The sequence below is a fragment of the Amblyraja radiata genome, unplaced genomic scaffold (genome assembly GCF_010909765.2).
Source record: "Amblyraja radiata isolate CabotCenter1 unplaced genomic scaffold, sAmbRad1.1.pri scaffold_20_ctg1, whole genome shotgun sequence".
NCBI lineage: Eukaryota > Metazoa > Chordata > Chondrichthyes > Rajiformes > Rajidae > Amblyraja > Amblyraja radiata.
In genome coordinates this window covers 18,773-46,155 of record NW_022630501.1, presented here as the reverse complement: position 1 = coordinate 46,155, position 27,383 = coordinate 18,773, and the positions used below count along the sequence as shown (strand labels likewise).

General features: G+C 41.9%; 1 long non-coding RNA gene across 2 annotated transcripts in view; it reads right to left on the bottom strand.

The window, feature by feature from the left end:
* Positions 1 to 8,516: 8,516 nt before the first annotated feature.
* The window catches only part of LOC116969850, a 35,010-nt gene continuing 16,143 nt past the window's right edge, over positions 8,517 to 27,383 (bottom strand). The window contains exons 2-4 of one of the 2 annotated variants that reach the window (XR_004410941.1): positions 20,626 to 20,793; positions 19,688 to 19,779; positions 8,517 to 8,590 (exon numbers count right to left, since the gene is read on the bottom strand). This is a non-coding gene — a long non-coding RNA (uncharacterized LOC116969850). Of the gene's footprint in view, positions 8,591 to 13,553; positions 13,565 to 19,687; positions 19,780 to 20,625; positions 20,794 to 27,383 lie in introns of those variants that run through there. The other variant, XR_004410942.1, reaches the window with a different exon arrangement.

Here is a 27,383-nt window from a genome sequence, read left to right as displayed (position 1 = left end):
TGGACTAACCATTTTGCGAAATGCCACTACTGGTGCCTTGGAAGCAATAAAAACCCAACTATCAGAAATGCGTCTGTTCTCTTTACAGAATAGATATGCCTTAGACTATCTGTTGGCCCGTGAGGGAGGGACTTGTGCTATTGTAAAAGTAAAATGTATGATGGGAGTTCAGGATAGAACTAGTAATATCACCAAACATCAAGAGGACATTACTACCATGCTTGATGGAATGAAGGACGGTGTTGGATGGGGAAACTGGGGTTTTGGGGATTATATAATTGGATCATCAGCATGGCCATAAATGCAGCAATAGTGATCATTCGTTTGTTAGTGGGAATTGCTATTGTTAAATGTATCATCACCAGACTAATGACAGCCTTGGGTAATGTGGAAACTGGTGGGCAGGTCTTATTGCAGCACCTAGAATAAGACATTACGATGTTGGAGTCTGATGGAAGTAGAGTACGTGTGAACCAGCAGGTAGAGAAGGAAATGTTGGAGGAGGAGTGTAATAGACTTAATAATGTGGAGAAGGAGGATTGTTATTAAGTCGAGAATAATTGGGCACCATAAGGGCTAGGGTTTGAAGCACAGCAGAGAAGTAGGGAACAGCATTGGTGTCAACAAGCCAGCCTGCTGACCTACGTGGTCCAGGTTTTGGGGGCTATGAAGCATCTCGAGGTTAGGTATAAACTTGGATGACTAATAAGCCTATGCTGATGAATCTCTGCCTTGTGTTATTAACCTATTAGTGGCCATAGAATGACCAGAGTGAGGAATGAGGAAATATTATACAAATAGAACCGCTCGGATAGAGACTTTTATATAAGCTTGGTGAATTGCAAAAGAAAAGCTTAATGTTTTCCTGAACTGAATTAAAGTGCAAACGCCACATACACACAGGCAAAGATGTATCAAAACATGGAGGCCTGAACCTGAACCTGCTTAGCTTAGGTTATTGTTTGGGGCAATTATAGCACCGGAGGAAATTGTATTTGATATGGCTTTGTGTTGAAGATTGGGAAGCTGAATAAGGGGCCTCTTCTTAGGCCATCAGCTCTGTCTCTATTGCACATTTTTGAGCTCTGAATGTGACATAAACGTGAAGAGTTATGGCTTGTTATGCTAGGTTTGAGACAGAATTCAAGGCTGAGTGATGATAGACTGCAGTTAGCCTTGGCTGTGTAAAATTATAATGAGTGTGATAAGGAATAAGATGTAAGTGAAGGAATAGTTGCTTTGAGACATAATTAGATTGAGGGAGTTGTTTATAGCAGGTTGAAGCAGATGGAATTCTGATGTAATGGTCTGGGTTGTACCTTGTACTTTGTGATCTGTCTGGTACATGAGATTGGAAATCCTGCTTCCCGATAACAGGAAAGGCACCAAACTCATATTAACTAAATTGACAGATTTACGACCCATGTATCTTTGGATGGGAGATGGAAATGTGCGTTTTGAACTTAGAAACTGTAATTCAGCAAACTTATATAATTAATGTTTTAAAGACATAGGTAATGGTATTTCAAAATGTGTAAAATTATAGTAACACCAATTATGCAATGTATTGTCTTAGTAGAAAGGTACACTCTAGACTTAGAGATATTGTTTAGATTTATAGAAATATATTTTCTCTTGGTATAGAAAGTGTGTATGACTTGAGTGATCATTGTATGTATCTTATATTTTGAAGAGTGGTCTTTGATAAAAGCCTAAAGGGGTTTTGCTGTGTTGAAATAAAATAATTCTAAAACAAAGTTATAGAGTTATACCATAGACAAACAAAGATTGTAAAAAGACGTCAGGAAAGGGGAGATCATGTGACTGATGTTGTAAATCACCAAAAGGATTTAGATGATTGGTTACCAGTTGTCCTACCCTCTGTATTTGAAATGTCTAAATACCTATATAAAGCAATGAGTTTGTATCAAAAACACAAATACTTTGGAGCTGCCCCGGAGCTTCTAGCTCTGTGTTGGAAGGTTCAAAGAATTGTCTCAGTACTGAATAAAGAATCAATTCCAACAGCTACAAGCATTTGAGTCAAGTTTTCTTGACTTTAGATTGACAAAAGAACTCAGTTTAACATTCTCACTGTCTCTGACTACATTTTAACTCTGTGCCCCCTCTTGTCATCACCCTGAGGAAGGGTCTCAACATGAAACGTCACCCATTCCTTCTCTCCAGAGATGCTGCCCGTCTCACTGAGTTACTCCAGCATTTTGTTTCTTATCTTTGATTTAAAAGACATTTTGACAGGTCTGGAAAGGTTGAGAGGGACATGGGCCAAATGCAGGCAGGTGGGACTAGAGTTTGTACGTTCTCTCTGTGACTGTGTGTTTTCTCTGGGTGCTCCGATTTCCTCCCACATTCCAAAGATGTGCAGGTATGTAGATTAATTCTGAAAATTGCCCCCAGAGTGAGTAGGGTAGACCTAATGTACAGGTTATCGCTGGTCGACGTGTACTAAAAAAATGAAAACATAGCCATGAGGAACTGTAGATGCCTGCGTACTTTAAAAAAAAATGCAAAGTTCTGGAGTAACTCAGTGAGGTGCAAGTGTCCCAGCCTGACGTTTCAAGCACAAAATGTTTTACAACGAGACTGTTCTAACTTTATGAAAACAAAATGTTCTCCCAGAATACTGCCTGGATTAGAGGGCTTCAGCTACAGGGAGAGGTACAGTGTAAAGCTTTTTTGTTGTGTGCTAACCGGATAGTGGAAGGACAATACAGTATTACAATCAACCCATCCACAGTGTACAGATATAGGATTAAGGGAATATCGATTAGTGCAAGGTAAAGTCTGATTAAAGATAGTCTGAGGGATAGTTTAAGAATAAGGGGTAATTTATTTAGAACGGAGATGAGGAAACACTTTTTCACACAGAGAGTTGAGAGTCTGTGAAATTCTCTGCCGCAGATGGTGGTGGAAGCCGTTTCTCTGAATGCTTTCAAGAGAGAGCTGGACAGAGCTCTTAAAGATAGCGGCGTCAAGGGATATAGGGAGAAGGCAGGAACAGGGTATTAATTGTGGATGATTGGCATGATCACGGTGAATAAAGGATCAAGAGGCTCGAGGGGCAGAATGGCCTACTCCTGCACCTATTGTCTATTGTCTTCAATGAATAATAATGAATGAATAAAAATGTTATTAGCCAAGTAGGTCCACATCCAAGGCATTTACATTGGTGCTTTGCTCGCAGGTAACAACAAGATATTCTGTAGACAATTAAAAATAAAATATTATAATTCAAACATGTGAAAATAAAGTACCGGAGTAAAAACAGGCTACGGTCTTTTGGCTGTTGAAGTTACTGCTCGTGGGGAAAAGCTGTTTTTATGTCTGACTGTGGCAGCTTTGATAGTCCGGAGTCGCCTCCCAGAGAGAAGTGATTCAAAGAGTTTGTCGCCGGAGGTGAGCGGCAGAAAACATCTGCCAGTGCAGTAGATGGTAGGTGGGGTCTGCTCTCTAGTTGGCGATTGGATGGTTAGAACGTAGGGCAGTACAGCACAGGAACGGGCCCTTCGGCCCACAATGTTTGTGCCAAACATGACGCCAGGTTAAACTCTCATCTGCCTGTACATGATCCATATCCCTCTCTCCCGCCTACTTCCACATGCCCACCTAAAAGCTTCTTAAACACCCCTGTCATATCTGCCTCCACCACCTCCCCAGGTCAGGCACATGAGGCCCCCACCACTGCCCCGAGCATCCCTATTAAACTTTCTCCCTCTCTCCTTATAGCGATACCCTCTAGTCTTGGGCATTTCCAGCCTGGCGTAAAAAGATTCTGAGAGTCGACCCTAACTGTCCCTAAGCTCGCCCTGTAGCTGAAGCTCTCGAATCCAGGCAACATTCTGGTAAAACATTTTGTTTACAAAAAGTTAGAACCTTTTCCTCATAAAACATTTTGTGCTGCGCACGATCGGTCTAACGCGTTCTAATGAGGGGTGGACGCACGAAACTGCAGATGCTCGCTTACATAAAAAGACAAAGTGCTGGAGTAACTCCGCAGTCGCTGGGGGGCCTGGTCTGGAGAAAGGCAGGTTTGTGATCCTGTGTGGTCAGGTAAGTGGAGGAGCTTTGATTGAGCGTGTGGACCCTGTGGAAGGATAAAGTGAAGCTGAGATCTATGGAGTGAGCTGACTTATTCCAGCACTTTGTGGTGCAGCGGTAGAGTTGCTGCCTTACAGCGCCAGAGACCTGTGTTCGAACCTGACCACGCGCCATGCAAGCCATCTTATCGCACGCGTCATGCAAGCAATCTTAAATGATCACCTAAACTGTCATTTGACAACCTAAAAAGCTGCCAAGGCTGCCCGGCTGGCAACAGGGAAAAAAAGTTAAGCGAGAGCCCTGCTCACAAACACACTCCCTCTCTCTCTCACACACACACTCTTTCTCACACACACACACTCGCTCTCTCTCATACACACTCCCTCTCTCTCATACACACTCCCTCTCTCTCATACGCACTCCCTCTCTCTCATGCACACACACTCTCTCTCACACACTCCCCCCCCCCCTCTATCCCCCCTTCTCTCTCCCCCTCTCTTCAACATTTCATCTCTCTTTCATGCACGTGTACACACTCACACTCATCAGCAAAGAGGGAAAGAGAGAGAGAGAGAAAAGATGGAGAAGAGGAAGAGAAGAGAAGGGCAGAGAAAGAAAGAGGGAACGAGACAGAGAAAAAAAATGAAGGCTGCCAGTAACTAAGATGGCCGCCCTGAACTTCACGTCCCTTTGACTTCAATGGAAGTGCCTTGACCAAAGATGGCCGCCTCCCTGGGCTTCACTCCCAATGGACTGCAATGGCAGACTGCCTGTAGAGAAGATGGCCACCTGCAGCACCACAGGGAAATGCCAGCATCGAAAATGGCCGCCCCCGGCTTCACACTCATTGACTTCTGGCTGCCAGTAGCTAAAATGGCGGTGGTGAGGGGTGGGGGGGGGGGGGGGGGGGTTGGTTAGAAGGGGGGAGAGAGAGAGGGGGAAGGGGGGGAACATGACTCTTTGGGGAAATGAGAGAATAGATGGTGAACGTGGGAGAGAGAGAGATAGAAGGGGTAGAGGGAGGGGGGTGTATGCGTGCGTGTCTGGGGATTGCCTATTCACCATCCCCTCTCCCTCTTCCCCCTCCCCTCGTTCCTTCCCACCCTCTCGCTCTCTCTCGCTCTCTCCATCTCCCTCTCTCTCTCCATCTCGCTCTTTTCCCGGCGGCCATTTTGTTGTCAACCTCCATAGTTGGCCAATCTTCAATCCCTCCTTAATCTCACCCCTGGAGCCCTGCTGACCCTGGGTTCTTCCCTGGGAGAGCGCCCCGTTGGGAGGGAGGGAGGGAGGAAGGGAGGGGCACGGAGGCAGACATGCTGGAGAAGACACTTACCCTGATGTTGGCCATTTTGTTGTCAACCTCCATAGTTGGCCAATCTTCCATCCTTCCTTAATCTCACCCCTGGAGCCCTGCTGACCCCGGGTTCTTGCCCGGGAGAACGCCCCATTCGGAGGGAGGGAGGAATTGAGAGGAAAGGAGAGCACAGAGGTGGAAATTGTGAGAAAAGGGTTAATAGGGATGGTTGATTTATACTAGAACTGAAAAATATAACTTAGAAAGAAATAAGGTGTCAGCAGAAGCCAGACTGCTGGTAGAATAAAGTAACAATATACAGAACAGAGAGAAATTCTCGATAAAAACGTAGCAAACAGATAGAAACTTCAGCAGAAGCCTTAGGTCTCTTTGACGTTGGGTGGACGTTCCAGGACGTTCTCGTGGGAATGTGGGCTTTATGTTATGATTGGAAGAAGCTCAATGGGGAGAGATGAGAGTGTGACAATAGTGAAATGAAATGCATAAAGATAGAAAGCATCTCCATCTTCGTTGTGCCTCTAGGGGACAGCAGCGGAGAGGCACCTATTCTGCAGAATATTATCTTAATAAAAACTTATTTGCCTGACTTTGTCTCTAAAACATTTGTGATTTTGAATCTCACAATTTGGGAGCTCAGTTCCGGGATTTAATTACTCTGGACAGCTGACGGGAGTACACGGACGAAGAGAAGGTGCACCCCATTGAGTTCAGCGGTCTCAGACTCCTTGCTTACCGTCAGAAGGTTTGAGCAAGTGATGCCCGGACCAAAGTACTGTATTAGTCATTGTTACATCCGGGCCGGCAAAGACTACAAACATGGCCGCCGCTCACAAACTTACCGGCCACAGTGCCATCTTCTGCTTGAATGCCGTCATGACCAAGGGTGTGGCAGGCCCCTCAGACAATGTTACCCACTTAAGGTGAACCCCAAGGAACAAAGGGGAATGAAAAGGTGGAGAGTTGAAAATGGACAAGAAATAAAAGGCAGTGAACATAAGATTATGAACTATTGTGGTGGACGTCATTCTTCTTAAAGTGAAGCAAAATTGAAGGAGGTGGTGGGATTGTCATTTATTTCCAACCCCCGATTCAGCAAACAGTTGGTCTATGCGGTCGATGTCAATGAACAAAGGACCTGGTTGAAAACAAAGATCTTTGGTTGAAAAGACTGAAATAAGTGATGAACTGACACAAGTGAGTCCTATGACGGAACCAAGCGAGGCCAGAGAATTACATGCCAATAATACATGTCTTGGGGAACTTTTCCTCGAAAAGTCTTATTAGGAGTGAAATTAATCTGGAGATAAGACCTAACAGGACTGGGGTCCCCAAGAGAGAGAAAGGGATTTAAAGTAGGATGTCTAGAAAGGCTAGGATGAGGTAGTTTTTTTTTTTAATTAGATGATAAAGGCAAGGTTGGAAGGTATACCCTTAGAAAGTATTTGATGATGTGGAAAATGTGTTGGTTTGTTCCACAAGTGAAGAGAGAGAGAGAGAGAAATACTTCAGAATATAAGACAGCGGATGATGACCTTGGGAAAGGCAGGATATAGTTCAGACTAGATTGGAATATGCTGAAATTGTATGATGAAACGGAAAAAGTACATGTCAAAAAAGTTAAATTAAAATGCAGACAAAGCAGCCGAAACAGCATCTGGAAGATATGCCTAGGGTAAGTCTGAATCGATTTAGGCATGAGCACTGTGGTGTCGTTTATGATGAATAAGGTAATTAAGAGGTTTGGTAGACCTACAGAAATTAGCTTTGACAACGGATTGTTTTCATTTGATGAAAAGAATAAATGGAACATTGAAGGTTAATATAAATAAGATTTGTGTAATGCTCTGCGTGAAGTCCCTCGATGCCTGGATCCAGGGCCCGCTTAAGCTCTGGGGTTTTAGATGCTCAATGATGCATTCTGACCATTATTTTGGAGCATTTTTGCATCAAATTTATGACCAATATTTCAGAATTTAACAGGAATCTGAGGTAGTTTTATCACACAAAGGGTGGTGGGTGTATGGAACGAGCTGCCAGAGGAGGTAGTTAAGGCTGGGACTGGGACTTTAAGAGACATTTGGACACATACATGGATAGGACAGATTTAGATGGATATGGGCCAAACGTGTGTGAGTGGGACATGTTGGTCATTGTGGGCAAGTTGGGCTGAAGGGTCTGTTTCCACACTGCATCTTTTTATGACTAAAACGTGAAGAAGAAAAATGCATGTAGATAAGTAGAGCAGATTTGAAAGAGGAGTGAAATGTAAAGGCAGAGAGAGGTTTATGGGTGGAAAGGAACATAGGAAAGGAGGGGGGAGACTGGGCTTGGGCAGATGGGTGAAGGGAAAATAGACAGAAAGTGCTGGAGTAACTCAGTGGGTCAGGCAGCATCTGTGGAGAACATGGATAGGTGATGTTTCACAGAGTGCTGGAGTAACTCAGCGGGTCAGGCAGCATCTGTGGAGAACATGGATAGGTGATGTTTCACAGAGTGCTGGAATAACTCAGCGGGTCAGGCAGCATCTGTGGAGAACATGGATAGGTGATGTTTCACAGAGTGCTGGAGTAACTCAGTGGGTCAGGCAGCATCTCTGGAGAACATGAGTCCGGAGCCGGGTCCTGGAGCCAGGAGTGCGGTCGGAGACGGGGCCGGGAACCAGTAAGCCCACTACAACCCCCTCCCCGACAGCCCCCTCCCCCACACCCACAACCTCCCATACCACCCTCCTCTCCCCCCCACACCCCCTCCCCAACCGCAGACCCCCACATCCTCCCCACCCACACAAGCCCCATCCACCCACAATCCCCCAGCCCACACAAAACCCCCTCCCCCCTCAACCCCCCACCTGCCCCCTATCCACCGTCCTCACACCCCCACCAATACACCTCCCTCCCCCCACAACCACCGCCGTAAATGAAAATATGTTCAAATTAAGGATGTTTCATTCTAAATATATTTAAGATAAAATAATTATAAATAATTTAAAACACTAAACATTTATGACAGAAATTGACATTGTTGCGGAAAATCAACTTTGAATCCAGATTAGGTAGAGTTTGTTTGTGTTGTAGAGTGCGGGCGGGGCAGCCGCATCCAGAATCACATCGCTGCTTCTCCGTGCACATGGAACCGGTAGAGGCAAGTATATTCTGGATGGCCCCACTTGCTATTCACCCGCAGTTCAATGAATTTGTAAACGGCAGCATCTTTATTCTACAAAGCAAAAAAACATGCCGACAGATCAGGGAACCTGTGCTTCAGTATTAAAGTACTGTAGGCAGGATAGAAGATGCATTAGCTACAAACCAGACTTAAAACATCCTGCTGATCATGGATTTCAGGACATTCTATTCAATTACATACAGCATTGATAACAAGTATGTTATCATGGAAAAGGTCGATGTTTTTGAGGTATGAGAGGAACATGGATCTCAAATGACAGCAGGAAATACTGGGAGCAACAGCTTTACTTCATGTAGCACCGTGGATGGGGAGAGAACAAGCTTACTTACACAGACTTGCTTTGTGGCAACTTACAAATTGTGAATAAAGTGGCCATGAAAAATAAACGTCTATTCTGGAAAGATAAAATGCTGGAGTAACTCAGTGGGTCGGCAGCATTCCTGGACCTGCCTGACCTGCTGAGTTACTCCAGCATTTTGTGTCTTTCCTCGGTAAACCAGCATCTATATCTGTAATCTGGATTGGTTCAGCAAGTTTGATGTAGATGCTTCAAGTAGTTCAGCCACCGATCCAGCTCTCCTCGGTTTTCCTATCTTTGCATCTGAAAATATGTTTATCATCGACCAGATTGTATGAATGGTCAATTAAAAAAAGTATCTCTGCTCACCTGCTGCCTGACCCGAGTATTTCTAGCATTGCGTTTCAGTCCTCCATCACCTGCAGATTTGCAATTTTCTATTTATAACTTGTCATTTGTTCCAGTCAATACAATATTTGCGATAATACAAGTCTGAAGAAGGGTATCAAACTGAAACGCCTCCCATTCCTTCTCTCCAAAGATGTTGCCTGTCCCACTGAGTTACTCCTGCATTTTGTGTTCATCTTCGGCATAAAGCATCTGCAGCATCAGCATTTCCTTCTTACACAATGCACAAACTCACCCAAACATATTTAATTTTCAGTAAAAGACACATGTGAGAGAACTTACTGACAGTCCCTGATCCCTTGGTGCAGGGGCGGAAATCGTGGGTTGTTCTCTCCCCCCCCCCCCCCCATACTTTGAGAGGTGGGGGTCAAACCCCCCCCCCCCCCCCCCCCCCCAATGTTTTGTCATTCGGACTTTATCAGCCGCTTTCTAAGGGCAGAATCTGCCCGTTCACGGGGTCTTTCAGCTGCGGCTGCTGGCAGGTACACATACAGAGAGAGAGGCCACTCGGCCCACACGTTGCTGCTGTCTCAGCGCCAGGGACACGGCTTTAGATCCTGACTGCGGGCGCTGTCTATACAGAGTCTTTTTCTCCCCCCACTAGCGCCTCGTCTAATGTTGATCTCACCCTTGCTGCTGAACAGACCGAGCACCAGCACCAAGTGCTCGCCCCGCCACCTGTCGATTAAGTTTATTTTGACAGCGGGTCTCCACAGGGCCCACGGCCGAAGCCTCTGAAGCCATTCGTGTGTGTGTGTGTGTGTGTGTGTGCAGCCGCCAAAAAATTGTGTCCCCCGGGTCCCCCCCATATTTTAAAATTAGCATTAGTAAACAAAAAAGCATTGGGGGAAAAAAGTAACTAGAGTCAGTTATTAAAGATGGCAAAGCAGCACATTTGGAAAGTGGTGAAATCATTGGACAAAGTCAGCATGGATTTATGAAAGGTAAATCATGTCTGACGAATCTCATAGAATTTTTCGAGGTTGTAACTAGTAGAGTGTATAAGGGAGAACTAGTGGATGTGTTATATCTGGACTTTCAAAAGGCTTTCGACAAGGTCCCACATAAGAGATTAGTATAAAATTTAAGGCACACAGTATTGGGGGTTCAGTATTGATGTGGATAGAGAACTGGCTGGCAGACAGGAAGCAAAGAGTAGGAGTAAACTGGTCCTTTTCACAATGGCAGGCAGTGACTAGTGGGGTACCGCAAGGCTCAGTGCTGGGACCCCAGCTATTTACAATATCTATTAATGATTTGGACGAGGGAATTGAATGCAACATCTTCAAGTTTGCGGATGACACAAAACTGGGGGGCAGTGTTAGCTGTGAGGAGGATGCTAGGAGGCTGCAAGGTGACTTGGATAGGCTGGATGAGTGGGCAAATGCATGGCAGATGCAGTATAATGTGGATAAATGTGAGGTTATCCACTTTGGTAGCAAAAACAGGAAAGTAGCCTATTATCTGAATGGTGGCCAATTAGGAAAAGGGGAGATGCAACGAGACCTGGGTGTCATGGTACACCAGTCATTGAAAGCAGGCATGCAGGTGCAGCAGGCAGTGAAGAAAGCGAATGGTATGTTAGCATTCATAGCAAAAGGATTTGAGTATAGGAGCAGGGATGTTCTACTGCAGTTGTACAGAGTCTTGGTGAGACCACACCTGGAGTATTGTGTACTGTTTTGTTTTTTTTTTGTTTTTTGAAAATATTTTTTATTGGAGATAGGTACATAACCAAATTACATCATTACAGTCTTACATTTTTAAATTGATAATATTGTCAATTATTATTACATTGTCTCCAATACGTTTTGCCTTTTTTTTTTTTTTAAACTAGATAGAACTAAAGAGATAGATGAAGTAAAGAAAGAAAAGAAAGAGAAGAAAAACAAATTTAAAAAAAAAAATAAAGAAAAAAGGTAGTTAAAGAAGAATGGAAAAATTTATTAAAACAAAAAAGACTTCATTCGAGATATATTCGTACATTTCAGAGTATAGTATTTCATCCATTCTTTGGCCCGCGTGCTAGTCAGGTTCCTGTGCTGAACCATTCTGACCCTTTAAGTAATCAATAAAAGGAGACCATGTTCCAACGAATAATTCCTGTTTGTCCAACAGGGAAAATCTGATTCTTTCCACGTTTAAGGTCTCCGTCATTTCTATAATCCACATTTTGATTGTGGGGGCCGTAGGGCCTTTCCAAAATTTTAGAATTAATTTTTTTCCTGTTATTAAACTATAATCAATAAAGTTTCTTTGTGTTGTTCTAAGTGTTTGATTTAATTCTAATAGTCCGAGTATTATTAATTTTGGATCTGGGTCCAATTGTGTGCTGGTTACTTTAGATATTATACTAAAAATATTTACCCAGAATTTTTTAATTTTTATACAGTTTGCAAACATATGAGATAATGTAGCTTCTAAATGTTGACATTTATCACATATAGGTGAGATATGTTGAAAATTTTTATGTAGTTTTGTTTTTGAATAATGTAACCTATGTATTACTTTAAATTGTATTAGAGAATGTCTGGCGTTTAGTGAACACTGATGTATGTGTTGCAAACTTTCTTCCCAAGTATCTTTCGTTATTACTTGATTTAATTCTTTTTCCCATGTTTGTCTGTGTAAGTCCGTCGAGGGAATGTCACTGTCTAATAAGATATTGTATATATAAGATATTAATTTTTCTGTATTAGGATGTTTGTTCCAACATTCATCAAGAATTTCTGAATTTCTAATTCGAAAATTTTGGGAGTTCGATTTTACATAATCTCTAAGTTGAAGATATCTGAAATAATCATTTCCTCGAAGTCCATAAGTCTGTTGCAATTCCTGAAATGTCAGAAAAGTGCCTTCTTTGTAAAGTTGTCCCATATTTTTAATTCCATAATTCTTCCATTGTGTAAAACCCCCGTCCAACCATGAAGGCTTAAACAAAGGATTATTCACAATTGGAAGAAAAAGTGATAAATTATCTAATTTTAATGTCTTTTTTAATTGTTTCCAGATTCGTATAGCACTAAATATTATAGGGTTTTCCCTATAAATTTTTTTGTTTAATTTAGACGTAGCAAATAATATTGAACCGATATCAAAAGGTAAACAATCTTCCTTTTCCATTTTTAACCAGTCTGGTTGATGATCTATTTCTTCCAACCAGAAATTCATATTTTTAATGTTAACTGCCCAGAAATAAAACAAAAAATTGGGTAAAACCAAGCCTCCATTTATTTTTGATTTACACAAGTGTCTTTTGTTTATCCTATGATTCTTATAATCCCAGATAAAATCATTAACAATAGAGTCCAATTTTAAAAAAAAGTTTTTTGCCAGATATATCGGAATTGTCTGAAAAAGATATAATATTTGCGGTAAAAAAATCATTTTTATGGCATTGATTTTGCCTACCATTGAGATAGGAAGTGTTTTCCAGTATTGAATATTCTTATGTAGTTTGTTCAGTAATGGGGGGAAATTTGCTTTAAATAATGATGTATATATCTTAGTTACATAAATACCTAGATATTTAAATTTTTCATTTACTATTTTAAATGGAAATTGTTGTATTGTCTGTTTGTTATGTTCCCTTATTGGCATAATTTCACTTTTATTCCAATTTATTCTGTATCCTGAAAGTGAACCAAATTGGGTTATTAGCTTTAATAAGTTTGGAATACTAATTTCTGGTTTTGTAATGTAAATTAATACATCATCTGCGTATAGAGAAATTTTATTCACTGTGTCCTTTGTGTTATACCCATGTATTTCCGGATGCCCCCTAACTCTTTCTGCCAGTGGCTCAATAGCAAGCGCAAATAATAATGGAGATAATGGGCATCCTTGTCTACAACCTCTAGATAGGCTAAATTTAGGTGACAACCTTTGGTTTGTAAATATTCTAGCCGTGGGATTTGTATATAACAGTTTTATCCATGTACAGAATTTCTCCCCTAGCTGCATATTTTCCATCACCGAAAATAAATAAGGCCATTCGACCTGATCAAATGCTTTTTCAGCGTCAAGTGAAATTATTGCTAGATCTTCATTAATAATTCTCTTAGAATATATAATATTAAATAATCTTCTTAGATTATAATATGAGTACCGTTTCTGAATAAAGCCTGTTTGGTCAGGGTGTATTAATTTATTCATCACTGTACTTAATCTATGCGCTAGTATTTTAGTTAAAATTTTCTGATCTGTATTTAAAAGTGCAATTGCTCTGTATGATCCCGGGTCTTCCAGATCTTTATCAGCTTTAGGAATAAGTGTTATTATTGATTCATTTAAAGTGTCTGGAAGTTTCTGTTGAGTATATATATACTCATACAGTCTTTGTAAACGTGGGCTAAGCAAATCATAATTTTTTTTATAAAATTCGGAACCTAAACCATCTGGTCCTACTGCTTTACCATTTTTTAAAGAGCCAATAGACTCCTCAATATCCTTTATCGTAATCTCCCTTTCTAATAATTCTCTATCGTTTGAATTTAAACCTTTTAAATTACATTTTATTAAAAAATCTGCTATTCCTTCTGATTGTGTACGGTTTTAGTTGAATAAAGGTTATGATAGTATTGGAGAAATCTATCATTTATATCCTTGGGCATTTTTAATAATTCTCCTGTCTCTGTTCTAATTTTATGAATTGTTTTTTCCCCTTCCATTTTTCGTAATTGACGTGCTAATAATTTTTGTGGTTTGTCTCCAAATTCAAAATGTAGTTGTTTGGTTTTTTGATAAAGTTTTATTACTTGTTCTGAATACATTTTATTTAATTTATATTTCAATACCGCAATTTTATTATGTTTTAAAGTAGATGGCATTCTCGCATTTTCTATATCTAGTTGCTTGATTTCAATTTCCAATGTTTGTTGCTTAATCCTATTCTCTTTATTATAAAATGCTTGAGCAGAAATTAATGTACCTCGAACATACGCTTTAAACGTTTCCCACATAAGAGAAGTAGGTGTGTCAGGGTTGTCATTTACCTCAAAAAATATTTGAATCTGTTTAATAATATATTCCTGGCATGATCTTTCGTTCAAAATTTGTGGGTTAAATCTCCAATATGCTTGTTTCTCGGACATTCCATTTAATTTAATCATGAATGTTACAGGTGCGTGATCTGAGATTATAATGTTATGGTATTTTGAATTATAAATAAATGGGATAAACGTAGAGTCAACTAAAAAATAATCTATTCTTGAGTATGTTTTGTGTACTGGTGAATAAAATGAATATTCCCGTCCCGTTGGGTTTTCTATTCTCCAGACATCCTTAATATTAGTGGTATTAATAAATGAATTTAGAAATACACTTGATTGAGATTTTACTTTTTTTTGCCTTGATGATCTGTCTAAGTATGGATCTAATGTACAATTGAAGTCTCCTCCAATTATTAATTTATATTGTGTAAATTCAGGAATTTTATTAAATGTTTTATTAAAAAACTTGGGGTTATCAAAATTAGGCCCATAAACATTAAGAAGAATCACTTTTTCTCCATTTAACTCTCCAACTAATATAATATATCTACCATCTATATCCACTATTGTTGAAGAGTTCTTAAAAGGTATTCCTTTACGAATTAGTATTGCAACTCCTCTGGACTTATGGGAAAAGGAGGAATGATATGATTCAGCGATCCACTTAGCTTTAAGTCTATGTTGAGATTCCTTTTTAAGGTGTGTTTCTTGTAGAAATATTATATCTGTTTTGATTAAATTTAGATGTGCCAAAACTTTACCTCTCTTAATTGGTTCATTAATTCCCTTGACATTCCAACTACAAAATGTTATTCCCTGACCCCCTCTTATCATATTAACATCTTGCATATTGTTTCTAAGGTGGTCTATAACCGAGCAGAAGGTACAACACATAGAACCTGACCCTGCTCCCGAACCTCAAATAGATGAATTTAAAATCATATACATCGCTCTTCCGAACACATCTCCTTGTATTAATCTTATTTTTCCATTCAAACATTAAATTATAAAAATATTTAAAGTGAAAAAAGTGATAGAGTTGGTTAGTATAGGGTGAAAGAAAAAGAACTACATCTACAATTAGTGTAGTTAGTGATAGCCACACTAACGTGGCTAGAATTCTAAAGACTTCCGTAGCCTTTGTAAAAAAAAAAATTTCCAGCTCCGTGCCCGAAGAAAAAAAAAAAAAGATTATTTCTAACATTCAAATAACTTCTTTGGGAGTAACAAACTTATTTACATATCCATACATACACACACACAATATACACACACATATATATATATATATATATATATATATATATACATATATGTACATATACACCCATATGCATACATACATAAACACGTAACCCTGAAGAAAGGTTCAAAAACAGCAAAAATTCCCAACGTTATTATTCTCACATATCATATTAATTTTTTCGCTAAATCTATAAATTTAATTTTAAATCGAAAAATAAAGAGAAAAACCGTTAAACTTTTTTAATGACGTAATCTAATTTACCTCTTGCATATCTTCCTATATAATATAAGTATGTAATTCATTTCTACGTTAATCGAAGACTATTTATTATTAATCATTGTTATCAATCATATACAGTATTAAATTTTTATGAGAAATGTTAATGTTAATAATTTTAGTGGTAATATAGATATTTAATAAGTATTAGTTGTTACATATATAGTTAGGCATGAATATACAGATAATAATATTGATTAATAAACAAAAATACAAAGATCACGGTTTTATCCAATGTCCTCCGTCCATTTCGGTTTCCGAATGTCCTTAAAGCTCTTAAAAGAACTTTAAAGGTCCTTTTAGATCTGGCTTGACTCCTAAGGAGTAATGTAAATTCTTCCGTCTGTGGTCATGTTACTGACTTCTTTGGCATATTCCAGTGCTTTTTCATGGTCTGTAAAAAAGTGCTCCTTGGACTTGTAGAGGACTCTTAGTCTTGCGGGGTAAAACAAGCTGTATTTCAGATCAGGTACATCCTTCAGTATTCTCTTTGTCTCAATGAACAGCGCTCTTTTCTTGAAGACTTCTGCCGGATAATCTCGGTAAATACTGAATCTCGCACCTTCAAAAAGGAGCTGTCCGCCTCGAACAATTTTCTTCATTATATCATCAAATTCATGATCCAATTGTACCTTTACGATAATTTGTCTTGGACGGGCATCATCTTGTATACGACGTCCCTGCGCTCTATGAGTTCGACCGAGTGAAGGTTTGTGATCCAATTTTAAGGCTTTTTGTAATAGGTCTGCCACAAAATCCCGAGTGCCCATTTCCTTCTCACTTCCTTCTTTCACCCCTACAATTCTTAGATTCTTACGTCTTTGACGCCCCTCCAAATCAATACACTTATCATTTAATTTGATCACCATATCGGAGAGGCGTTGGTTTTCAATAAGGAGTCGACTTACAGTTTCCGCACTTGTCGTCACCGAATTCTCAAGTTCGGTTATCGCTGTTCTATGCTGATCAAGTATGTGATAAATGGGGACCACCTCCGTTTTAACCTTCGTTTCCACCGAAACAAGCCTGGTTTCCAGCACTTCCATCTGATCCTTGATCTCTTCCTCCCTCGTCTTCTTCCAGATTTCCAGCATTTGTTGAACGGTAGAAAGCATTTCTGCTTTAAAATCTACCTTAAAAGAGTCAAGTTCCACTTTAAACTTCTCTCCAAACTTCTCTCCAAAGGTTTTCATTTCGGCAGAGAGAAAAATTTTAAGATCCTCCATTTCAGACTTTTTCGGTTTCGTTTTCTTCGAAGGGTCTTCCTGGGCCGTCGCTGTAACTGAGGTCGAGGCCTCTGTGGGGCCTTCCTCTTCCTTCTGCTGTTTCCCTTTACCGACTTTTTTTTGTGTCCCACGGGGGGGGGGGGTATGTTGTACCGACGACATATCTTAAAGTCGCGCGCCTGATGACGTCACGCAGGCAGCCGTTCAGATCGCGATCGCTGCAGGTAAGACCCGATTTTCTCCCGTTTTAAATTTCTTCGGCACGGAGCTAGTTGGCGCTGGACTCAAGCCTCCATAGCGCCACCGGAAGTCTTGTGTACTGTTTTGGTCTCCTAATCTGAGGAAAGACATTCTTGCCATAGAGGGAGTGCAGAGAAGGTTCACCAGACTGATTCCTGGGATGTCAGGACATTCATATGAAGAAAGACTGGATAGACTCGGTTTGTACTCGCTAGAATTTAGAAGATTGAGGGAGGATCTTATAGAAACTTACAAAATTCTTAAGGGGTTGGACAGGCTAGATGCAGGAAGAACAAGGGGTCACAGTTTAAGGATAAGGGAGAAATCTTTTCGGACCGAGATAAGAAAAAACATTTTTCACACAGAGAGTGGTGAATCTCTGGAATTTTCTGCCACATAAGGTAGTTGAGGCCAGTTCATTGGCTATATTTAAGAGGGACTTAGATGTGGCCCTTGAGGGTAAATGATCAGGGGGTATGGAGACAGGATACTGAGTTGGATGATCAGCCATGATCATATTGAATGGCGGTGCAGGCTCGAATGGCCGAATGGCCTACTCCTGCACCTATTTTCTATGTTTCTAATGGCCCTGCCCCACGGTACGAGTTCATTCCTTGTGCTCTCCCGAGTTCGCCCCGATTCGAACTCGGAGATTTACAGTAATGGCCGCTCGTCAGTGCTCGTGGCTCTCGTGGACATTTTTCAACATGTTGAAAAATCTTCACGCGTCTTCCCGAGTACCTGCCATTAGCGTTACGAGCTGCTAAGAGACGTCCCCGAGGTCCGACGTAGCAGCTATGTTCATTCTCTGTGCTTACCACAAGTTTGATTTTGTATGAACGTACCGTGTTAAAGGGCCATTAAGATGATAAATCCCCTTGGCTGGACAAACTACATCTTAATATTTTGTAAGATGGTTGTCATCTGTCAAAATTCCATAAATTGTAAAACTTTTCCCACAAAACAGAAGGTAGCAAATTCCAGAAAGGAGGGAGATTAAAAAAATGGAAAGTTACAGGTCAGTCTGTCTTTTAGAGTTATGGGAAATAATGCAATCTATTAATACAGAAGTAGTAACATGATGCTTAGAATAAATTCGCTGGGTAGAGTCAAGTTGATTTTCAATGACTAATGTTTAACTAAAAAAAACTAAAAGTTTATTTTAAGGTTTAACTAGCAGGAGTAAGATGGTGTGTATTTAGACTTTCAGAAAGTGTCGAACTAAGTCCCATTAATAATTTGGACGAAGGGATCAAATTGTATGGAAGTTTGCTAACCAAAGCAGGGTGGCTGTGTGAGCTGAACGGGATTAGGAGAGGCTTCTTTGGATAATGACAGGTTAAATGAATGAGCAGGGACATGCAGATGAAATATCATGCAGTAAAATGGTTGGAAGAAACACAAAAAAGTATGTTGTTTATGACGCAGTATCCTGGACATGATCAACTTGGTTGAACGTCTGTGGCAATGCCCCAAAAAAGAAAGAATGACAACATCCTGCAAAGACCAAGGCGGAGACCACATCAGATGCACAACGGGGACAATCACAGGAAATACTGCAGTTTCCAGAGTAAAAGGGATTTCAAGGCACTGCATGAAAACAGCATTGTGCCAGAATTTCAAGCTTTCATCCGCAGTTCATCCCCATTCACTCACTATTGGCTCCTGTATCATGTGATTGATATTTGCCACCTTGATCTCCATTACTGGAATGAATCAGGATGGCATTCTATAAAGCCTTTGTCTAAAACAAATATGTTTTAAGTGAGAAAAGGATGACATGGAGGCGCAGCGGTAGAGTTGCTGCCTTACAACTCCGGATTCCAGAGTTTAAACATTCCCCCTAGTAGGTTTTCTCCGAGATCTTCGGTTTCCTTCCACACCAAATACAGGTTTGTAGGTTAGGGTATAAATGTAAATTGTCCCTCGTGTGTGACTTATGAGTCTGTGGAATTCTCTGCCTCAGAGGGCGGTTCTCTGGAAACTTTCAAGAGTGAGCTAGATAGCTCTTGAAGATAGCGGAGTCAGGGGATATGGGGAGAAGGCAGGAACGGGTTACTGATTGTGGATGATCAGCCATGATCACATTGAATGGCGGTGCTGGCTTGAAGGGCCGAATGGCCTACTCCTGCACCTATTGTCTATTGATAGTGTGTGGGGGTCGCTGGTTGGTGCAGACTAAGGGCCTGCTACAGCACTGTTTCTCCAAGCTAAACTAAAACATGGGTGAAGTCAGCACCAGAACTCAGAATCACAGTTCAAACACCAGTGTCAAATATTGGCACATGCCAGATTTTGGTTAACAGTTACTACATCGCATATATATTTTTGTAAAAGATAGATAAATATTTGTGGCAAAGGAAAATAAAAGGTTTCAGGAAAAGGCCAAGGTTATAGGATTGTTCCAACAAAGAATCAATGATCCTGTATGCACTTCCATACCTGCACCTCAAACGTCTGGATTGAATCCCCTTCCTCATTATACGTGTACTGTCCAATAGGACATCTTCGGCTTTATTTTCATCATCCAAGCCCTGTGAACAGGTAGAAATTAGCAAACTTTGCACACAGAAAATTACTCTCCAGTCACCCCAATAATTACACCAGCTGGTGAAAGCAGGACTTTCACCCTTGCCTGGAAGAAAGCTTGGTTGAATATATAAAGTCATTTCATTTCAAACAGAACTAGTAGTTCCCTAAAAGTCAATTGGAAAAATGTAATCACCTCATTTAGCACATTAAGTGAATCTGTACACAATCAAACAGAATGAAACGATGTCCTGCATGCGTAGCATCAACTCTCATCTGTGGTAGAATCAGTGTGTCCCACCACAGGGGCCTCATCAGGCACCTCTATACCCACAGAACTAGGGGAAGCAAGTCATCCTCAATCCTGAGAGAATACCAGTGAAGAATTGTTCACCCCCACTCAGGAAAGCACTTGGCATAAAAATTGCCTCTAGTATGTGTAGGGTGTGTTAACTTTAATCTCATCTATTGGTTGTAAAGTTGCTTAATCACTGTATGAAGCTTTTATGGTTCGCAGTGTGGAGGATTGTGCAATAAAGTGACAAAACTCAGTGAAGACAGCGAAAACCCAGAATCAGTTCAAACACCAGTATGAGCAACTTGTGTAGCGTGGAAGGTTGAAGATTATATTAGTGGGCCTTCTATTTGAGGGATTATTGTTCTGGACTGTAAAATGGAATTTGCTCATTTTTAACAGAACTTGTTAATGTTATTGACATGGATTGTGAGACCACTCGGGACCCTGAACATGGAATCCAATGTCTAAGAATGCCTTGCCATGTTCAGCAACATGCTCCAGACAAACACCATGGTCCCCAAATATACACTCATATTCTATACGTTTCACTCACATAAACAGAGAAGTCTTGAGGGGCACTACTAATTGATCCACTCGGAGAAATGGATTTTGGAATGTGCTCTAGGGTAAAGGCTGTAGGCCTGATCCAGACAGCAAGCTCGATGACAACAAAGCATTGGGAGTCTTTAAATGGCCAACAGTTCCCAGGATGAACCACCGGCTGCAAGAGAGAACAAGAACAAAAACATTAGGAAAGATTCTCGGTTTAGTTTAGAGATACAGTGCGGAAACAGGAAATATTAACACTATCCTACACACTCGGGACAATTTTGTTTTACATTTACCAAGCCAATTAACCTACAAACCTGTACGTCTTTGGAGAGTGTGAGGAAACCGAACATCTAGGAGAAAACCCACGCAGGTCACGGGGAGAACGTACAAACTCCGTACAGACAGCACGCACAGTTGGGATCGAACCGGGGTCTCTGGCGCTACAAGCGCTGTAAGGCAACAACTCTACCACTGTGCCGCCCACAATTCACTACCCACAATTATCCCGCTTCCTTTCAACAGAACACTGATTCTTCCCAAAGGGACAGCAAAGATTTGGATTTTTGGACACAATCCACGTGAGGATACGAGGATATTTACAGAATAATGAAAGGCACTGAGTGGATGTGGAAAGGATGTTTCCACTGGTGGGAGAGGCTAGGATCAGAGGTCACAGCATCAGAATTAAACGGTGTGCCTTTAGAAAGGAGGTGAGGAGGAACTTCATTGCCACAGAGGGTTGTGGAGGCCAAGTCAGTGGATATTTTTAAGGCAGAGATAGACCACTTCTTGATTAGAACGGGTGTCAAGGGTTATTTTGGGAACAGGGATGGGTTGTGGGGATGGGGGTTACTATGGCAGGAATCTGCAGTATCGACCCCTCAATGTTTTCTGCCAATTTACCTCAACCCTGCACAATGAGAAAACTCGCTACAATTTTCCAGCAGAGCCCATTGCTGCTTTTGGTTCATGGTGTGACAATTATTAAGTTAATGCAGAGAACAGGAGTTACTGAGACATTTTAACACACTGCCCCCAACACAGATACTCTCACACCATTTACAAACCTCAACCCTTTGGACTTAGGAACCTCTGTAAGCTACAGGTAAATGCTGGCAAATGGGATTAGTTGATGGTTGACGTGGACGTGTTGGGCACAAAGGGTCTGTTTCTGTGCTATATGACTCCAGAAGCGGATTTTAAAAATCTGAACTCAATTGAAGATTTGACAAACACACTGGCAATCTACATCCAGGTGATGGGAATGGGGACCATAAAGCATCGTAGTTTGGTTAAAGCAGATGGAAGGAGACCACTTTTCATTAAGGAAGGATATTTTTGCTATGCAGAGAACACATCAGAAGTGCAGCAGATTAACTGTAGGGATGGCAGGGCTGACGTATGAAGAGCAATCTGGTCAATAGTTACTGGAGTTTGGAAGGAATGATAATTTTATAGAAACCTACATTTAGAAGTTGTAACAGGACTGGAAAGATTGGAGGTAAGATGTTCATGATGCTGGGGAGTTTCAGGACCAGGATCACGGTGCGAGGATAAGGTGAGGTCATGTAGAACTCAAAGGGGGAGAAATCTCTTCATCCAGAGTGGTGAACCAGAGGAATTCTCTATCATGGAATGCAATTGAAATCAGATCGTTGAATATACTCATGAGTTAAATATTGTTCTTGTAGCTAGAAGGACCAAGAGGTATGGAGAGAAAGGTATGGGGAGTCCCCCAACTGGGGACTCAATCTGGATGATCAGCTATGGTCATACTGAGGGGTTCAGTGGGCTTGAAGGGCCACATTGCTTACTCCCCCTTCCTTTCAACACAACACTGATTCTTCCTAAAGGGACAGCAAAGATTTGGATTTTGGACCTAGTTTAGAGACTAACCAGAAAGGACAATTTATATTGTAGAACATATATTTCTCATATATTGTAGACCATCTTTTTACATTGCAGGTCCCACTGTGTCTGCACCGACCATGATGTCAGCCTAACTCATCCATCTGACTGGACATGGTCTGCTCCCTGTCTGTACATGTATCTTTTAAATATTACTATTGTATCTGCTTCCACCACCTCCCCTGCCAACACACCTACAGCTGTGCAAGAAAAAATTGCCTCACACATCTCCTTTAAACACCCCCCCCCCCCCTCAGCTTTCTACACAATTCCAATTAAGTCCAATGTTAGCTTGAGAAGAACCAAGCTTCTATCCACCTTTCAAACCATGAGCTTGTCTTCTTTTCTTGCATTTCTACAGTGTTTAAGATTTCATTCGTCGGCCACTAGTTGCATCTTCACCGATCCAGCTGGTATCGACGTTCATCTCAAATGTCTCCTGGTCTCCAGTCTATCTATTTTGTTCTCACTTTCTCTGCAACTTAAACTTTGCTTCAAGGAATAAAATTGGCTAACCAACAGAAGAGGGGAGCAATTAAACCAGGGCAGCAGTGACGGATCGGTAGACCTCCTGCCTGACAGCACCAGAGACTTGGGTTTGATCCTGACTATGGGTGCTGTCTGTAAGAAGTTTGTACATTCTCAGGTCACAGGGGGGGTCACAGTTTATGGATATGGGGGAAATCTTTTAGGACCGAGATGAGAGAAACATTTTTACACAGAGAGTGGTGAATCTCTGGAATTCTCTGCCACAGAAGGGAGAATACTGATGTGCCTTCCCGATTCCCCATTCGCTGTGATGGCATTTCAGTCTCAGTCACAGAGGCCGATGTCAGGAAATCCTTCAGAGGGGTGAACCACCGAAAAGCACCTGGTCCTGATGGTATACCCGGTCGTGTTCTAAAAACCTGTGCGGACCAACTGGCGGGAGTTTTTACGGACATTTTAAACCTCTCACTTCTGAGGTCTGAGGTCCCCACCTGCTTTAAAAGGGCATCAATTATACCGGTGCCCAAGAAGAGTAAGGTGACGTGCCTCAATGACTATCGACCAGTGGCACTAACGCCGGTGGTGATGAAGTGCTTTGAGAGGTTGATTATGGAGCAAATCAACTCCTACCTCGACAAAACCCTGGACCCACTGCAGTTCGCATACCGCCACAACAGATCAACGGTGGATGCGATCTCGCTGGCCCTCCACTCCGCACTGGACCACTTGGACAACAAAAACTCATATGTCAGGCTGTTATTCATTGATTACAGCTCGGCATTTAACACAATCATCCCCTCCAAACTGGTTACCAAACTCGCAGAACTGGGTCTCTGCGCATCCCTCTGCAACTGGATCCTCGACTTCCTCGTCCACAGACCACAGTCTGTTCGTATTGGTGGAAATGTGTCAGCCTCGATAACAAACAGCACGGGAGCACCTCAAGGTTGCGTGCTCAGCCCCCTGCTGTACTCACTCTATACGCATGACTGCGTAGCGAACCACAGTGCGAACTCCATCATCAAGTTCGCTGATGACACCACCATCGTGGGGCGTATCACTGATGGGGATGAGTCAGAATATAGAAGAGAGATCGAGCAACTGTCCATATGGTGCCAGCGCGATAAACTGGCCCTCAACACCAGCAAAACCAAGGAACTGATTGTGGACTTTGGAAGGAGTAGGAGGGGGACCCACAGCCCCATTTATATCAACGGGTCGATGGTTGAAAGGGTCAAGAGCTTCAAATTCCTGGGCGTGCACATCTCTGAAGATCTTTCCTGGTGCGAGAACACTAATGCAATCATCAAAAAAGCACATCAGCGCCTCTACTTCCTGAGAAGATTACGGAGAGTCGGATTGTCAAAAAAGACTCTCTCTAACTTCTACAGATGCACAGTCGAGAGCATGCTGACCGGTTGCATCGTGGCTTGGTTCGGCAATTTGAGCGCCCTGGTGAGGAAAAGACTACAAAAAGTAGTAAACACTGCCCAGTCCATCATCGGCTCTGACCTTCCTTCCATCGAGGGGATTTATCGCAGTCGCTGCCTCAAAAAGGCTGGCAGTATCATCAAAGACCCACACCACCCTGGCCACACACTCATCTCACTGCTACCTTCAGGTAGAAGGTACAAGAGCCTGAAGACTGCAACAACCAGGTTCAGGAATAGCTACTTCCCCTCAGCCATCAGGCTATTAAACCTGGCTCGGACAAAACTGATTATTAACAACCACTTTCTGTTATTTGCACTTTATTTATTCATGTGTGTATATATTTATATCATGGTATATGGACACATTTATCTGTACTGTAGTAAATGCCTTACTATGTTTCTGTGTGCTTAAGCAAAGCAAGAATTTCATTGTCCTATACAGGGACACATGACAATAAACTCACTTGAACTTGCGTTGAGGCCAGTTCATTGGCTAAATTGAAGAGGGAGTTAGATGTGGCCCTTGTGGCTAAAGTTATCAGGGAGTATGGAGAGAAAGCAGGTACAGGATACCGAGTTGGATGATCAGTCATGATCATATTGAATGGCCTACTCCTGCACCTATTTTCTATGTTTCCCTGTGACCGCATTCTCCGGGTGCTCTGGTTTCCTCCCACACTCCAAAGATGTACAGGTTTGTAGGTTAATTGTAAGTTGTAAAATTGGCCAGAGGGCAGAATAAGATCCACCTTTTCTTCCACCTAATAACATTAAATGACTTGAAGTTCCAGATTTACAGATGAAACTGTGAACTAGGGATATGAATGTAATTGGAGGCAAATACAGAATAGGGTTTGAACAGGCTGGTTACAGCTATAATTCAAATGTGAAATATTTCATTTTGGGAGGAGGAATAAGGCAACTAGAGGGCACAATTCTATAAGGAGTGAAGAAACAACAGTGTCTCTGGAATGGGTGACGTTTCCAGTCGAGACCCTCCATCAGACCTTCACATCCTTCTTACACATGTGGGTGATATATGTGTTCAAAAGGGAACTGCAGATGCTGGAATATCGAAGGTACACAAAATTGCTGGGGAAACTCAGCGGGTGCAGCAGCATCTATGGAGCGAAGGAAATAGGGGACGTTTCGGGCCGAAACCCTTCTTCAGACTGTGATATATGTGCCTAGTTTACTGAAAGAAGGAAGTTTAAAAACTCCTGTATATAAATAACAGCTCAGGTTACAAGAGCAAAGATGTGATGGGGGAACTTTGTAAAACACAGGTCCTGGCTGCCTTGCCCTCAGAAAGGCATGAAGCTTCAGAGAGAGTGCACAAGAGTTTAACCAATGTGTTTGCAGGGATGATGGAGCAGTGGACAGAATGAAGATGGCCGATGGTGCCCCAGGGCAAGGCCATCCCACCGATGGCTCGGCCTTTAAATGAGTTGTGACTGGCACAACATCAAGCAGTTACAAGTTAAATTAACATTCAGCAGTGTGAACCTCAGCAGCTCTGGGGAAACCTGCACTGTGAACATAGATTTGTACTTGCCTATTCAGGACGTATCGCCCAGTGTGAAAGAACACCCCATTCCACAGGAGCAAGTCAAACATGTCTAAAGTGCCAGCCCACACAACACCCTTTCAGTCTGTTACATTCAGAGTTTTACTTGGCCCGGGCTTTTGTCTGATACTTACCAGCAGATTCCAGTGCATAATCCACCAATCCAACCCTGTCAGCGCTGTACAGTTTCAGGGCTCGCTCCACAATGCTTTTCACTTCCTACCAAAGGAGAAAATAACAATAATGTGGGATAAGGGGACAGTAGAGTGCAATAGAGTGTAGAGCCCACACACACACATACAGAAACCAGACGGCAATGCTCCCTTCAACAGTTCCCACAAAATGATCCCTCTTATCCATCCCCATAATCTGGAATTAGCAAGGTCTAATAAAAGTGAGCAATGGAGAGCCCAAGTGTACTGCATAGAAGGCGGCAGGATTATGTGATCAGGGCAATCATTATTAAAGTACATTGACATGGATAGGACAGGTTTGGAGGGATATGGGGCAAACGCAGACAGGTGGGACTAGTGTAGCAATGTTCCATTCAGTTTGACATTGCTTTACTACCTGTCCTTCACAGAAAGGTTCCTGAAGAAAACTACCTGTGACCACAAGTGATCAAGGTAGAACAAGCTCCAGGCACTGTGGGAGAAGGACTCGATGGATCCCATCAGATGGCTCCACAAGCAGATCGAGGAACTCACCAACAGTAATGTGAGGAGCTCTCCCAGTCAGATCCTGCCTGCTCGGTCAGAAAAGCACCCCACTGCACGCTGCCATTGAGGTGGTTGTGGTGTGGACAATATTCACCTCCTTATGCACTGGGTGTTTGACAGGAATGTCAGAAGAAGAATGCAAGGGCTCTTGTCATGGTTCATCCTGAGCAGTTGTGCATCAGTGATCTATGAGCTGTTCACAGGGACGCACAACAAGATAAATGTCAACTGCTGCTGGAAGATCATTATCTCAGCGGAAGACTCACTTTCGTCTAAACAAAAATTGATCTTCCTGCATAAGATGTTGGTAAATGAATTGCTACCGACTGGCACATTCCGTGGTGCGAGAGTATGTGGTGTGAGGGACACACTGAAACTCAGTGCAGTCACCGCAGAGGCTGTGGGAAGTGGCCTTGGTCTAAGGTCCAGCCACCACTAGACACTGAGGGACTCTCAAACACTTCATGGGAGCACTGTTTAAGGATGTGGTGTTCATTGACACATTGCAAGCGAAAGTGCTGAATTGATGGAACGTAGAGCAAGACATGCCCCAATTTCATTAACTGTATATATTATGAATAAATTACTGTCCAGAACTACAATAGTCTGTTGCAGTTAGAGCCACTGGCTGCTTGCATGCTTG